We start from the raw sequence: 17234 nt of genomic DNA, 5'->3' as shown, positions 1-17234 counted from the left end.
GGATGGGGTGGACACTTGTGTACTGTCGATTGGTGGCCCAATGACAGACCCTGGCAAACTTGCCTGTGCCTCAACACATCTATTCTCATTATCACTATTTGTGTCAGTGACATCAGGTTCCCTTCTGCAGTGAACCAGCCCAACCTTAGCACCTGTGAGAGGAAGACAGGAAACACACTTTACGACCTGTACATGATGTCAGAACACATGCACACATGAACACATGAAGACATGAACACATGCACACATGCACACATGAACACATGAACACATGCACACATGAACACATGAACACATGCACACATGCACATATGCACACAAATACACTCCTCACTAAAGCAGACACACACACACACACACACACACACCACCAGCAATTCAGAACGTACTCAATAGCGGTTGATGGTGGGGTACAGTATCACAAGCCAAACAGTCATATCACACGTGTCAGCATGCAGGACGTGTGTTGCTCAACAGCATGCAGTGCGAGTGTAGACAATCCTTGCCAGTAATAGTATACATGGCTTTGATGCTTGTGTGTTGTTGTTCAGTGATTGGCCTCACCCTGGAATGCAATGTGTACATGGACACAACATTGCTGTGCAAGTATTGGAAGCTATTCAATGTCCTGTGCACCATCACTCACAGGTATACATACCATGGCTGGATGTGTATCTATGTGTCACATAGATATCCATTTCTGATTAGAGTGTCTATGTCTTTATGTCAGAACACATGCACACATGAACACATGAACACATGTACACATGCACACATGCACACATGAACACATGAACACATGCACACATGAACACATGAACACATGCACACATGCACATATGCACACAAATACACTCCTCACTAAAGCAGACACACACACACACACACACACACACACACACACACACACACACACACACACACACACACCACCAGCAATCCAGAATGTACTCAATAGCGGTTGATGGTGGGGTACAGTATCACAAGTCAAACAGTCATATCACACGTGTCAGCATGCAGGACGTGTGTTGCTCAACAGCGTGCAGTGCGAGTGTAGACAATCCTTGCCAGTAATAGTATACATGGCTTTGATGCTTGTGTGTTGTTGTTCAGTGATTGGCCTCACCCTGGAACGCAATGTGTACATGGACACAACATTGCTGTGCAAGTATTGGAAGCTCTTCAATGTCCTGTGCACCATCACTCACAGGTATACATACCATGGCTGGATGTGTATCTGTGTGTCACATAGATATCCATTTCTGATTAGAGTGTCTATGTCTTTAGCAGATAATTGTGGACACAGGTTTAGCTCATGCATGCTATGTATACACACAGGATGAGTGGTGCATGTATACCTGATGGAATACTATTGCTCAACATAGCCATTGCACAGTGGTTATGGTGAGTGTAGAACATATTGTGGACATGCCAGTCCCAGGCATGACATGGCATGCTACAACACAACTGCAACATTAAACATCACACATACCCAATGTGTGTCATGTGACCTATACACTCAATAGCATTACAAGACATATATGTGTCATTTTGTGCAAATGGTGATTGCTATGCATATTGTGTATAGGTGCATATGTTTGCACACCCACAACATTGAGGTGTATAGCAATGAATGCTCTGTGTAGTACTGTGGTTACTGTAACTGGATGGGGTGTAGTACCATGAGCCACCATCATGCAGCATCATGTGGTCACTCAAGGCTACTAATGTGTGCCAGACCGGCAACTATCATGCTGTACCTGAACTGCAGTACCATGGCTACATTCACCATTTCACAGCCAGTTGTTACATGGGTTTGTAAGGTGCCCAATAGGGGGCATTGCCTAACATGAATGTGTTGTGTGTTGAAGAGTGTCACACCACCCCATGATAGGCCTCTACCCCTCAGGTATATTATGTGTGCTGTGTGGATGACATTTGGGATACTGGAGTGTGACCTTACAACGGGTGTCTGAATACGCCATGTGTAGTATATTAACGTGTATTGCATATGACAAAGTTGTGTATGTTGTGTGCATGTGTATCAACTCTGCCTATACAATGTCCACTACAGTGTAGCCACAATTGTTTGGGATGCTCTGTGTATTGCATGTGTTTGAGGTAGCTACTCACGTTACTGAGATGTGCATAGTCTTACAGCAAACATGCACAGCATGCATTATGCGTAGGTGTGTTACATGTGTACATGGCCTACACCTCACCTATGACATGCACATTTTATTTGCAATATTAAATGTAGAACACACTCACCAGCATGGGTCAGCTGCCTTGCTGTCACACCAGAGGGACCTACAAGGATATGAGACAGTTTGTCAGTGGCAACAACTGTGGCATTGCTACTGTGGGTTTGCAATCTTACAGTAGTACAATGGTTGACAGTCACAGGCCTACAGATTATGTTCCAAATTATCAGTATTGCACACCACCAGGCTCCACATCTTCTAACTACACAGTACACATCTCACATATGCATGATCTACCAATCGAGGTAACAGTAGTCTACAGATATGCCATGTTATCTGCACGCTCCCTGTGAACTTGGTGGGTGGCTCTGGCCTCCACGATGATACATGTGTGCTGTTGTTGGTGGCCAGAAGCGACCAGGCTCAGGAGCAGCTCTTCCACTCTGGTGAGGGGGGGTAGATGGTAACCCCCACCACCTGTGGCAAGCTGTTGTCTACGGACATCAGATGCATGCTGCCGGACATGTCTAAGTAAATCACTGCAGTGATGGCGTACCTGCTAATATGTCCAGTTATGCATGCCTATGTCATTTACCCTACGGACAACATCTTGCCACAGTGCAGTCCGCTCATGCTGGTCCTGGCTAGTTCTTGAGAAAAGCAGGGTGTAGTGCTGAACCAGACTGGTTGTTATTACTTCATCCTCAGCTGGACTATAGGTTGGGTTGCAGTGGTGGGCCATGACCCTGGAAGACAATGAAACAATATGTGTGAGCAAGGCATGTGGCACACTTAACATTCTAAAGTACAGATATTACTGAACTGCCATATATAGCAACCTATTGGCTGTCAGAGGATACACACTTTCAACACCACATATCAGTGCTCAACCCACAAGTGCCTGACAGTGCCTGGCATGCTCTATATATTAAACCATGTTCTGCACAGCAGCAAAGAGAAACCAGTATGTAAGACTATACAACAGTACATGGCACACTGTATGCGACACAATGCATCACCTAGCCACAGGAGGTATATATCAAGCTAATGCATAAAGAAATATGTCATCCATTGCAATGATTGTAAAGTCCAGTTACAGTATTACCAGTATACCACACTAGTTGCTGATGGCAAACCCCTGCCTAACATATGTGCACACTCTTGAATATAGGTGGAATACTGCTGTACTAGACTATACATGTTGCTAGATACGCACTTATATCCTGTAACACACATATGACCAAGAGCATGTTACAGGCATACCCACACACACATCATACATATATACAAGATGCAAAGGTATGGCAACCCAGATGCACTTTACCTGTGTACCATACAGTACTGTGTGTCAGTACTTACAAAGCCTTATGCCTGAGGTATGTAATCTGTGAGGACTACAGGGAACACACAAAACAGTGGTTCCAAGCAATGTGGACATACACCATACTGTGCTGTTTAGGCCTACAGCTTCAGGTAGTACTACAGTTCATACGGGATTTGGATTCACCAGCAGTACCAATCAATAATCATACATGTACTGCTTTAGCCTACAATGGCACACCCCATTCAACACCAAGGGACTACGTCAGACCGTATGCCATACTGCTTTTTCTGCCTAGCAATAGCATACACATCTTTTGCTGGGATCAGAGCTAGGACACAAAATACAATGACAGAAACAGTTTCCCACTAAGCTATCACACATATACACAACTTTGACACATTCACCAACACATTTACCATCACACTCAGTCAACCTCACATAGCAATTATTGCAACAAATACATGTGGGTGTGTATCAGTCTATAGGTAGGTAATAGGCTATTGGCCCTAGGGCCTATAGAAGCCTAGCCATATGGTACCCTGGCCTTTGACACCCATGTAATTTAATTTCATGTACCCCTGTCAAGCAGAGCCACAGAGGTGATTCCCGGGCTGTATTTCCTATCTCCCATCCAATCATCAGGATTATTCATGATGACTGCTAATGAGGAGCTTTGTTTGCTATTGACAGGAAGTTTTTTCCAGAGTATGAGATGTCTCTGAGATAGGAATCTCTCCCTCCAACATGTTCTGTTTATTGAGGTGACAATGTTTAGGTCCCTAGAGCATGTAGCTCATATGGATTGTGATTTGTTTACGTGGAGCATGTCCAACAGCTCTGGGTTTGACATAGCTTTGTATGTTAGGCAGAGGTCACCTCTGGGTAGGCGGTATGCGACACAGTCTAGCTGTGGTTTTGTGAGATGGTCTGCATAGGGCATCTGTTTGAGGCTGGTAATGCTCTTTGTGAGGTATGTCTGTGGCCTTTCCAGTTGCTGTAGATGTCTTGTGAGGTACATTCCAAAAGGGGCATTGTACTCTATAATGGGTTTTATGAGTGATGAGTAGAGGGGAACATTGACCTCTTTTTCCCTGGATGACACACCTTTTGTGATGGGGTGTGCCATGTAGACAGATTACATGACTAGTGTGGCACTGTGATTATCAAAGGGGAGACTACTGCCCACCTGTGTCCCATGGTCTCTTATCACACTTTTGGTGTTAAGTAGACTACCACCTATGTGGTAGTTCATGGGTACAGAGTTTTTACCAAAAGGGATGCCAATGCATTTTCGACATTAAGCTTGAGGCCATGGCTTTGTCACCAGGCATTTGTCGCAGTAAATATGACCCTCTCTCTCTCTCTCTCCATATATATATATATATATATATATATATATATATATATACACATACATATAAACATCCATTGGCGTACATATAGATATACATATAGGCACATATACAGTCCACCTTTCATGGTGGGAATATCAATTATGCAAAGGTTGTGAGGTATACAGTTATGTAATAATATTGCACGGTCTTGTGTGGAATGCATTGAAGGTGTTCTCAGCCCATGTAGCTTTAGCAGGCCTCACTGGCTGCAACACTGCAAACCTAACAATTCATACCCACAGCGTTTAACCACCACATCATATACCAGCACTGTATGCTGTCTTGTTTGCCACACACTATGACCTACATACAAATTTGCACATAACAACCTTCACCAAAATATATATGTCCACCCTTCACAAACAGTTGCAGTATGTCCCTTGCTCTATGCACATGTACAGATGCTAATATATCTGACACAGATATATCTCTCCGTATGTGTGTGCCATACACACACAAGGTCCACACTGTTGTAAGTCCCTGGACCTCACGGCTGACCTGTTGGGCCTTGCTGCAACATGAACAGGTGTCACATGTGAGCACACAGTAATATTAGAGGGTGTATATATAGCTGCAAATGCTAGATTAGCATACTAGCCTGGTACAGCAGTTGCCAGTGCTAATCTACATGTTACTATGACTATCATGCATGTGTTACTCTGTCACATCCATGTTTATATAGCTGTATGCACTACTACCCCAAACAGCCATTGTCCACACTACTGTACAGAACATAGATAATTTGGATCAGATGTTTGACATTTAATGCTGAGCTACATATGTCACAGTTATGTCCCACTGCACACAGCTACACACTGATTTGTCCATGGCAGTAATTATGCAGGGTATCTGTGCATAGATACGTACTGCTGCCACATATGGATGTTTCAAAGTATGTAGAGTACTCTTCAAAAACATCTACTACATGTCAGTAAATACATATCTGTTGCATACCTTTCATTTGTATGTGCTTGTAGTATTCAGTTCCATGTAGTATTCAGTTCCAATTGGCTTAAGTATTGGTGTTATTCAAAGGGGATCCAATGCCTGTCAGCCTGGGATGACATGCTCGACAAGCCACAATGCTTCGCTAGGGACGGCTTGCACCTGTCACCCCTGGGCTTTCGGATATTGGCAAAGGCTCTTGCTACCCCCATAGTGCCTTTTTTAGGCAAGGCTCAAAAGACAAACTCACCTCCATAGGTATCACAAGGGATAAGACACTAAGAGTAATGCTACTCAACGCCAGAAGTCTAAACCTCAAGATGCACGCACTCGAACCTCTCCTTAGCATGGAGAACATCGATATCTGTGCAGTAACAGAAACCTGGTTCAAGGCTCCCGAGAGCACCCCAGCACTACCAGGTTATACCTCATACCATGCTTTTCGACCCCAAAACTTGGACCGAACCACAAAAGGAGGGGGAGTATCAATATTCGTCAAAGATACCCACACCTCCAGATTGGTTGCACAGCACAAAGCATCAGAAACTATCCATGTGCAACTAACAGTGGGTAAAACTGCCTTCCAGTTTATAGCCTGCTGCAGACCACCCTCCCAAACACAGGAACCCCACTCGGCCTTCCTGAGAATACTGGAAAATATGAAGGTCTCTCCAAACACCATTATACTGGGCGACTTCAACTACCCAAACATAGACTGGGAGCATTACTCTAGCTCCAACACCCTAGCCCAAAGGTTCCTAGAATTTATAAACTCAAATGCTATGGAACAACTTGTTACCACTCCCACAAGAAGGGAAAACATAGTGGACCTGATCATCACCAACATGGGGACACTATGCTCCAGACCAGAAGTGTATCCCTCACTGGTAAGATCAGACCATAAACTAATCTCACTGGATATTCACATCCCGATCCCACCCCCTGCCCAGAAAACCACAGTGAAAAACTTCTCTAAAGCAAATTTCACATGCCTCAAAACCAAGGTGGAATCCTTCAAAGCCCCCGGGCCTGTAGAAAATACGGCCCAGACCGCAGAATCCTTTATAAACGCATTCTATGAAAACCTTCAGGAATGCATGGATCATGCAATCCCAAATAAAACCAAGACCCAATCCTCCAAAGGCAGACATCCTGTCTGGTGGACCCCAGCCATAAACAAACTATACAATAGAAGGAGGAAGCTACAACATGATAGAGCAAAATCCCAAAAAGGGAAGGCATCTCTGATCAGTATTAGCAAAAAACTACAGGCACTCATAAAATCACCAGCTTCGAGAGAAAAATTGCACAGGACACTAAGGATAATCACAAGGCTTTCTTTAGTTATGTTAGGAACCTGGGTGGGAATTCCAAGATATGCTCAGAATTAGTCCAAAATGACAAAAAATACACCGAGTCCACAAACATTGCCAACATCCTAGCTGACAGGTTCAGTGCAAACCCCCCCTCCCCACCAAAAGGGCAAATATCTATCCCAACAGAGTGCTGCCCCCCTGACATCTCAGATGCTCAGGTAAGAGCCGCCCTCTCCAAAGCAAAAAACACAGCATCAATGGGACCAGATGGTGTCCCAGGCTGCGTCCTACATGAACTCCAAGAAGAGCTAAACCCAAACATAAAACTACTGTTCAATCTTAGCCTTACTACAGGATATGTACCCAAAGAGTGGTGTACAGCAACAGTGGTCCCTCTCCACAAAGGTGGTGCCTCAACGGATCCTGGAAACTATCGCCCCATAAGCCTGACTAGCTTGGTCTGCAAAGCTATGGAAAGGATCATCATGGACCTCATAAATAAAGATATTGGGGACCTACAGACACTGGATCCTACCCAGTTTGGCTTTGTTAAGGGCAGATCCTGCCTCTTAAACCTGGTCGATTTCTTTGAAACAGTCACCAAGGCCATTGACAGGGAAGGTGGTCCACACAGCCTACCTGGACCTCGCAAAAGCCTTTGATACAATACCCCACTCAGGCATTATAGATAAGCTCACCAGCTTAAATATAAACCCCTATGTCACTAGATGGGTTGCAAACTGGCTCAAGGACAGAACCCACATGGTTAGAATTGCTGGAGCCATGTCAGACTCCAAACCAGTTACAAGTGGCGTCCCACAAGGCTCAGTCCTGGGACCTCTCTTGTTCGGTATATATTTCTCGGCAGTACAGGTCAACACGGAAGGACTGTGGCTGACCAAGTTCGCAGATGACTGCAAACTGGCGCCATAATCAACTCTCCAGCCGACACAAGCATCCTGCAAAGGGCCTCATAGAAACAGACAACTGGTGCCAGAGCCATGGCCTCAAGCTAAATGCCAAAAAGTGTATAGTCATCCCCTTTGGCAAAAACAAAGTGCCCACAAATTACCACATAGGTGGTAATCCATTAAGTACAGAAGAATTCATTAGGGACCTGGGGACCCAAGTTGATAGCAATCTCTCATTTGACAACCACGTGGCCAAAGTGGTTAGAAAAACATTTTATATAGCCCACCTAATCATGAAGGGATTCACATCTAGATCAGGGGAGGTCATCGTGCCTCTTTACTCATCCCTCATCAGGCCCATAATTGAGTACAATGCCCCTTTTGAGATGTACCTTACCAGACACCTGCAGCAACTGGAAAGACCCCAAAAGTACTTCACCAAGAGGATCAAAGGGCTCAAACAGATGCCATATGCTGCCCGGTTAAAGAAACTCCAGCTCTACTCAGTGGCATACCGCCTTCTCAGAGGCGATCTGTGCCTGACGTATAAAGCCATGTCCAACCCAGAATTAATGGACATGCTGCACCTCAGAAAATCCAAATCCCATCGAGCTACGCGCTTGAGAGACTTGAACCTCAGCACTGAAATAAATAGGACATGCTGGAGGGACAGATTCATAACCCAGAGGCTCCCTTCACTCTGGAATAAAATCCCAGTCCAGGTTAGGCAGAGTCCCACATTGACTCTCTTCAAGAGGAATCTTGATGAGTGGATGGGAGATCATAGGTTTACCCCGGGTATCACTTCTGTGTCACTGTTAGACAGAGGCACAGTATACTAACCTCAAAAAAAGGCATAACAAAATTAATTTAAAATGGGTGGCGAAAGCCAAACACACTCTGGCTAGGCTTATAAATGCCCTAGGGCAGATAGCCTAGTATGAACCTATGAACCTATGTGTCTTTTTTTCTGTTGATGTTGATGTGGGTGTGTGTCTGTCTCTCTCTCTCTCTCTCTCTGTCTCTCTCTCTCTCAATAGCTGCAATGGAATAATTGCGTGTGTGGACAGCAAGTACAGCCTGCTTTTATAGGTATCTGCACATGTGCATGTGATGGCCTCTGCTCCAATTGATGGCCAGCATTTGGTAATTGCATGTAGCCTGCTGTGTGGTAATTGCAGTACTCACTGTCACAGCAACCCAATGCTATAAATTGCTAAGCCAGGTAGGCGTAGCCCTTTCAGCTTTCCAAAGTGGGGCCCATGCTTGTTTGCTGTGGACACCGTTGTTTAAGTCAGAAGGTTGGTATTGTTCTTATATCTGAAGCTAGGGGTGTAGCCAGTGATTTAAATGTTGTACTCAGACCTGAATGTTGCCACATCCAGTACGCAGTTGTCAGTGTAGAATTGTACTCACCCCTACAAATGCTAACACAAGATACATGGGAGTATGTAGTTTATTTTCTACTTATATAATTAACTGCCATACATAAGTAGTTATTGAGATGTATTCATTTGGCACATGAACTGTTTGTGAACTGCTATACTGTGAATATTAATGTACTCACTTCTGCACAGTTTGTGCTTTTTTATTGTTGACATTAGCACAGGATGCTCAAGAAAACTGGACAATTCCAGTACTGAGTATGCCTACCTACATCCTTGGTAGACCCTGAACACACACGTATATTGTACATTTGGGTGGGGATTATCCTGCTATGATAGTGTGTGGGGGTTGTAAAGTGCTGCTGTAACATTATTTACTGCTAGAATGGCTGGTTCTCTTATCATAGTCATGTAATGCAATTCCACAACAACTGCTGGTAAAGTTCCACAGAACAGGTTTTGTGTTATGGCATTCCTATATTTTCTTTACATTCACTCATTCTGATGCATGATATATCTATTTCAGCAACATCCTGCTGTATATCTACTGTGGCTTAGTGGTACTTCATGCAGTGTAGTGTGTCCACGGTCCGGGGTTCGAGACTAACAGAGGTGTTTTATTTTGCTGCTGAGCAGAACAAGGGCCCTCACATGCAGGGTGACTAAGGCACTTTTAAGCAGTTGTATGCGGGTTTGCGCGTGTTTGTGCAAAGCTTAGTAGTACTTAGCTAAGCGCACACAAGCACACACTTGCACAAACCCGCTAACTACTGCTTAAAAGTGCTTACTCAAGCTAACCCCCACGCTCAATTCTTTGAAAGAAAAGAATAGAAAATGGGGAGATAAGAAAGTGGTAAAAAGGGGGCACAAAGAGGGAAAGACAGTAGGGGAAAACAGCTCAGGATGTGCAGGACGGGTGTAGGGAAGGTCCATAGCTGCCCATTTCTTTAACAGTAACAGCTGTCATATGCAATAAATTTGGAGGGAAATATGAAACCTTCCACCCCGGAGAGAGGGGTGTGGACAACAAAGTATGTTGTACTGCCAATTAAATATCAGTTTATGTGTCCAGCGGACATGTGTGAAAAATGGGCAGCTATGTATGGGGCGTAATTTTTTTTTTGGGAGCAGATTGCCCTTTTTTTCAGATGAGAGTGGAATGTGGGGTAGGGGAAGTAGGTATATTTGGGGAGGTAGGTTGGGGAGGTAAACAGACAAGACAAATAAGACGCATGCAGGGGCAGTATATGACACATGTGGTGGGTGAACACCATTGATGGGGAAGGATGTTTGGAAATCGCAAGCCCATGAGTCCACAGATGGCAACAGTGGAACTGAGATCCCCACCCATGGGCAGTCACCACTGCACCTTCACAGCCCAGAGGGTAGCTGTGCTGTGAGCTGCGTAGGAGGCGCAGGCTCACCCATGCGTCACGCCACTCGTGCCTCAAGCTGGCGTAGAGGATCAGTGACAGAACGCTTGATCTCCCTATACATCACAGCCCGGACCATTCGGAGGGTGATAGGTGGCCCTCCTCCAACCATGCTTGCATGGGGGGGTGAGCCCCATCCCCTACAGCACTTCCACCTGAAGGTGGCACAGGGCCAACAGAGGAGGAGGTCCCAGGCTGGGCACCAGACCTGCTGGTGCCAGGTGCCATCGCCAGCTGAGGTGGGACAGGTGGGTCCGCTGGGACCAGCCTTCACATACGTTCTATGTTTAGGAGGATTTAATGACAATATGGGTTGGTAACAGCCAACAGCATTCCAAATTAGTTGTAACAGCATGCAGTAGTATTCCCATTAACCCAACACACCAGAGTTCCAACAGTTGAACAGCAAGCATAACACGTGCATATATAGAACAACAGTGGACATTCCAACAGCATGCAGGATTGATTGGTGGCAACAGGCCACCAAGATTGCGGTATTTGAGCAGGGCACATGCATCAATGTAAATGCAGATATTTATAAACCAATAGGACATGTGTCCCAACAAATGTTTTGAGATTAGTCATAGCCATTGAGGTGTGGAATTGCATTGTTTAGGCACATACAGTAGGGTGTAAAAAGATACCTCCATTAACAACTTATATATACTTATAGTTTACACTATATTCCTATTGACTGCAGGTATATATCTCCTACATGTATTATTACACTACGCAATGTCCGTTAAATTGTGAAAAGGGTTTTGCTAGTTCTTTATATACCTGACCTGTATCTGACATACAAACTTTCCAGGATGCAGATGTTGCTGTTACATATTTATATATTATATTTATATTTATGTATCTACATATCTAGATGTGTTCAGGTGACATTATCAGTTATATTTTAACAGCCCCCTACATTTCTAACAGCACACTGACATTTCTGGGGAACACAGTAACAAGCTACTCATGTGCCAGATTAACCTGTACATGCCGGCCATGAACCAACAGTTGAGGACTGTATATATGCTTAACAGCTACTGGCACTCCCTTCATCCACTTTATATGGGTCTACCCAGCTTAATACAACAGTACTATTTCTATAATGCAAGAGTACAACAACATATCGAAGCAAGTGACATGGACACACTCCAGGAATTATACCTTTATTAATTACATAACACACTTTTCTAGAGGCTCTCTCATTTATTTGATATAACAGTGCTTGCAGAAGACTTATTCAAGATGTATTATACCTTTATTAATGGGTTACAACACTCTTTTTTGGACTCTCTCACTTATTTTATATAACAGTACATGCAGAGAAATTATTCAAGACTTGTTATACCTTTATTAATGGGTTACAACACTCTTTCTCAGGCTCTCTCACTTATTTTACATAACAGTACATGCAAAGAAGTTATTCAAGACTTATTATACTTTTATTATTGGGCTACAACACTTTTTTTCAGGCTCTCTCACTTATTTTATATAACAATACATGCAGAATAGCTACTAACCTGCCTGGTGGTGCAGCCTTAGCAGCCTATCTGCATAGGCTTGCTGATTTGCAGCACGGACACCTGCAACTGTGAAGTAAATGAAGGGATATTGAGACATACCTATCCATTATATAGACTACAATAGCAATTCGTACATGCTTCATTCCATGGCTACCTATTCAGTAGTGGGGCATTTTCCAACCCACGGGCCTCCTGTATCCACTGGTTCAGTCGGTCCTCCTTGCGTCTCTTCAGGTCTGAGTAGTGGTGTCTGACCTGCTCACCAGTCTGAGGGACGCCTGTGGCACTGGTGAGATCATGAGCTAGATGGTTCCAGGCTTCCGCTTTGTATTGGGTGCCCTGGAACTGGCCCTGCAGGAGTCTCTCATCATGATTATGGATGAGGAGCCAAACCATTACTTTTGACTCCTCAATGCCCCAACGTTGCACTCGATATTGAGAGCCCTCTCCAGAACCGGCCTTGCTGATTGCAGATGGCAGCTACAACCAGTTATGCAAGTATTCCCACCTATGGAGCTTAAATATGCCTCATTTCTTGCACTTATTTGTGATTGGCCGGCTTTGAAAAATCTCAGCTGAAAGCACACCTGCTTAGCAATGGGTAAACTTCCACTGATATGTATGTGTGTGTTGAAAGTGCATGCATATGAAAAGCTGTCATGGCTTAATGGTTTAGTACTGTGATTATGGTGCACAGTATCCTGGGTTCGAGGCTTGTCATTGCTTTTTATTTTACTACTGGCCAGACCGGTTAGGAGGTGTGGCTTTGTTTAGCTGACTTTGCTCAACTTTGCCCAGCGTTGCTCTACGTTGGTCTATGGTGCTCTACGCTGCTCGACGTTGCCCGATGTGCTAGTTAGCGCGGTTTGCAGCTACGCGCAAACATGTTTTGTTTGAGCTAGTTGGCGTGATGCACAGCTACGCGCAAAGCCATTGCGCTAGTTAAAGCAGTGCTAAGCTATGAGCAATTATACTTAAATGTGCTTAATACTGGTAAACTTTGCTTAGCAGTGCTTCACATTGCTTAAGATATGTTACTTATGCATTCATCAGTATGCATAACCATTTCTCCTTCTTATATATATATAAAATATCGTTCACTACTACATAGGCCATTTCAATGCTTTTTACTAAAATTTAAAGGATAAATGTCAGGAATTATTTTTATATACAGATTTCCAACAGAAAATAGAAAGGGGAGTGGTGGTACTCGAACCGGGAATTCCTCCTCTTTGTGCGAAGTCTCTACCACTACAATATTGCTATTTGGCTTAATTTGCATATAAGTTTCTTATTATTCTCTTTGATGTCTAAATTGCTAACAAGCTAAGCAATGGGCAAACCCACACAAACACATGAAAATACGGGCAGCTATATCGGGAATAATAAAAAATAAATAAAAGCTTGACATTTTATAATTGTACAGGGGTTTAGAATGTGGGGAGTGTAGTGTTGGGTATGTACACATTTGAGCAGACTCGCTCATGTCAGTTGACATTTCCCAATTGAGAGACTTGCAGGGGTGTGGATTTTTGGACTGCTCAGCAGTATGACACGCCCCTTGCACTCGTGCATGCTCCTTGTTAGCCTTAGAGTTGAGGTAGCGCACCCTCACGAATATGCATGGCTCGCTGATGTCTTACTCTTAGGCTGCAGTTTCCGTGTAAGACTAACTTATCTGTTTATGTTTGGCTGTCAGTTCTGTTTCTTTCCTGTAGCCAAGGGTTTGATTCTGTCAGACTCCATTTCCTTACTGTGTGATTCTGAGTACTTAGTATTTTTAAACAATTCATTCTTTAAAAGCTGCAGACTGATTTCTGGGATAATGCAGATTGCAGAAAAAGAAACCTAAGGACAGAACAGTAAATGTGATAACACCAACGTGGCACATGGTCAGACTATGTGAACTTTTGCAAAGTGTGTTTACAAAGATATCTCAAACATTCATGTCCACAAAACGTACACCCCAAAGTGTCAGTTAGCTGATACATCTGATGTTTAATAACCTGATACCAACATTAAGACACAACATTAAAAAAAACAATAATGTTAACATAAGTAACAGATGCAGTAAAAGAGCTTCTGTTGTTAGTGCTTCACTGGAAGTTTTGAAATACTTGCAACATGGTGAAGAGTGTTGCAAAGTAATTACAGCATTTTGTAACATGATTCTGATTTATTTCAAGGATTGGGGTGCTGGCAAAGAAATATTACATTAAGATTTCTTCTGAAGTAATTTCAATGAATCATGCTTTGAGAAAGGTTCAGTTGTTCTTAGAGTAAGGACTGCACAGAAATGACATACATAGATGCTATGCTAGCCATAGTTAAACAAACATAATTGATTTAATGGATGCACAGCATGACATTAGTTGTGAAAGAGAACAAACTGAGAATACATATGGATTCTAAAGACTTAAAATGCAAATTGATGAAAAGGGAACACCATCTGCTTCTAACAATTATGGGAATTGTTGAAACCATAACAACGAAACTGGAATCAAGTGCAAAAACAAAACTTCGCATACAGTCCACACACTTGAAGGAAGTCAGGCTCTGCTCCTGGAAACACCAAAATCTTTAATAATCCACAAGGATGTGATAGCTTATACATTCTATTCAATCGTATTCAATAGCATTTGTTGTGTGTTTTTTGTCTTGCTATATGTCACTTGCAACACCAGATGGTGTTAAAGTTTATTTAGATGATGCTAAAAAGTAGAAAGATTTAATTATATAATTTTATATTTATAAATATATTTATTTATACATATAATATATATAATATTAAGTACATTCATGTTTTAAAGTTATTTTAGCAAGTTATGCATATAATATGTTTTTAAATAAGTGGCTTACAGAGTGGAAAAAGGTTTTTATATGATTTTCTTCTTGTGAGCATGAGTATAAAGGGCCATTTAAGGATTAATTGGTTAATGAATCAATTATTATTAATTATTATGGATTTCTGGGTATAAAAGGGGTTGTTCCAGTTGCAACTTTACTTGATTTTTATTTTCTGAAGAAGACTATGAATCGAAAACGTATTGTGATTATCAGCATTAAAGTCATTTTCCTCCTTGTGGATTATTAAAGATTTTGGTGTTTCCAGGAGCAGAGCCTGATTTCCTTCAAGTGTGTGAATTGTTGAAACCATGTTATACAATAAAGGGTAATTACTATTTGAAAAAGCATGCATGGCATTGGATAGCTCAATTACTGTGTCTGTTGTAAATGTTTCATAGACAAATGGAAGGAAGTCCAGCTATTATAATATTGTTGAGTAGACTTTCTATTGGGATATATTTAGTAAGGCCATCTTTAATATATTTTATAAGGGACAGAGCAAAATATGAGAAAAATCAGGATGTTCTGAAAACTGGTTAAAAGTTTTAGGTTCATATGTTGGTATTAGGCTACTTTTGTGGGCCATTTTAAGCCTAGACAATTACCTGCTGTGAGAATCAAACGCTGTACCTTGTGTCTGCGAGGCAAATGCCATAACCATTACACCATCCCCTCCCGGTTTAGTTACTTAGTTAAGTGACCTGTTCTTCAATTGATCAAACTTCCACTAACCTTATCTCTCAATTGTCTAGGGTTTTGGAGAAAATCTTTAATTGTCCTAATATTTTTGCTCTGTCGCCATATTTTTTTATTTTCTTATAAAATTAATGAGGATTTCCGTCATTCAACAATGGTAGGCATTGTGGCCTCATACTCTTGACTCTCCAGATGGAAAAAGACAGTGTGAGAGAGAGATACAGAGAGCGAGAGAGGAATAAACTACTGCAAGAATGTTCTCTGTCAATTTCCTTGCAGTTAACTGATGTACTTTGTAAGTGTGGGGGTGTATGCACCATACACAGGCACAGTACGTCAATAGAGAGAGGTAAAATGCTTCAATTTTCAGTAGGCAAAAGGCAGCTCACAGAAGTGTTAACTCTCCAAATCCCTGACAAAACTCCCTGAAAACACCATTGTGTTTTAATATAAAGAACTCCACGGTTACACTATAAAAGCAAAAGGAGCAAACACTGGGAAATGGCACTAAGTATCTGCATCATTCCCCAAAAATGCTTCTATTAGAGATGCTAGCATTGTCGTGAATTGAGTTTCAAGGAGATGACGCTTGGGGAGCTTGGATTACTCAGCAAAAGTGTTGCCAGGAGGAGGCAGAAGGACACTAAGCTGCTGCTATACAATGAAATTATTTAAGGAAGGCAAGCAATTTGTTTCTTAAATAATGTCATTATATAATAGCAGTGATCTATGACTGGGTGTGGATATCACAGGATTTGCCCATGGTTGGCTGTGTTTGATTACTCAGTCTATATCCTTGTGATCAAACCCACTAATCATGGATAAATCCTGTTGTGATACCCACACCTGGTCATATATAATTATTAAATTATTTCAGGGTTTTTTTTTTACTTCCAGTTGTTTTCATTGAAAATAGTTCTGGTATTGTATAACACTGAATCAGATTCAAACTATGTACATCTAATAGACATTTGAATAAACACAGATTTCTATGGTTACCATTCATTTGGAATCTTTTCAGCTCTAGATGTGTTCCAGAGTGCTCTAGATGAAAAGACTGAAAGAAAAGATGGTATAATCCTTTTAACTGCTGATATTCTAGTTTAGAAAACATTATAACGGGAACATGGCTTACATCTGCTAAAGGTTCTATACAGAATAAGGTTGAGAAGTTTGAAGTGGAACAAAAGCAACAGCTAGATCTGTATTACTTTCCCCAAGGTAGTGTCAGATCTGCATAAACTTTTCCAAGTACA

The sequence above is a fragment of the Protopterus annectens genome, chromosome 3.part1 (genome assembly GCF_019279795.1).
Source record: "Protopterus annectens isolate FY-2018-M chromosome 3.part1, PAN1.0, whole genome shotgun sequence".
NCBI lineage: Eukaryota > Metazoa > Chordata > Ceratodontiformes > Protopteridae > Protopterus > Protopterus annectens.
The sequence above is the reverse complement of the archived record's forward strand: the minus strand, read 5'-3'. Positions refer to the sequence as shown.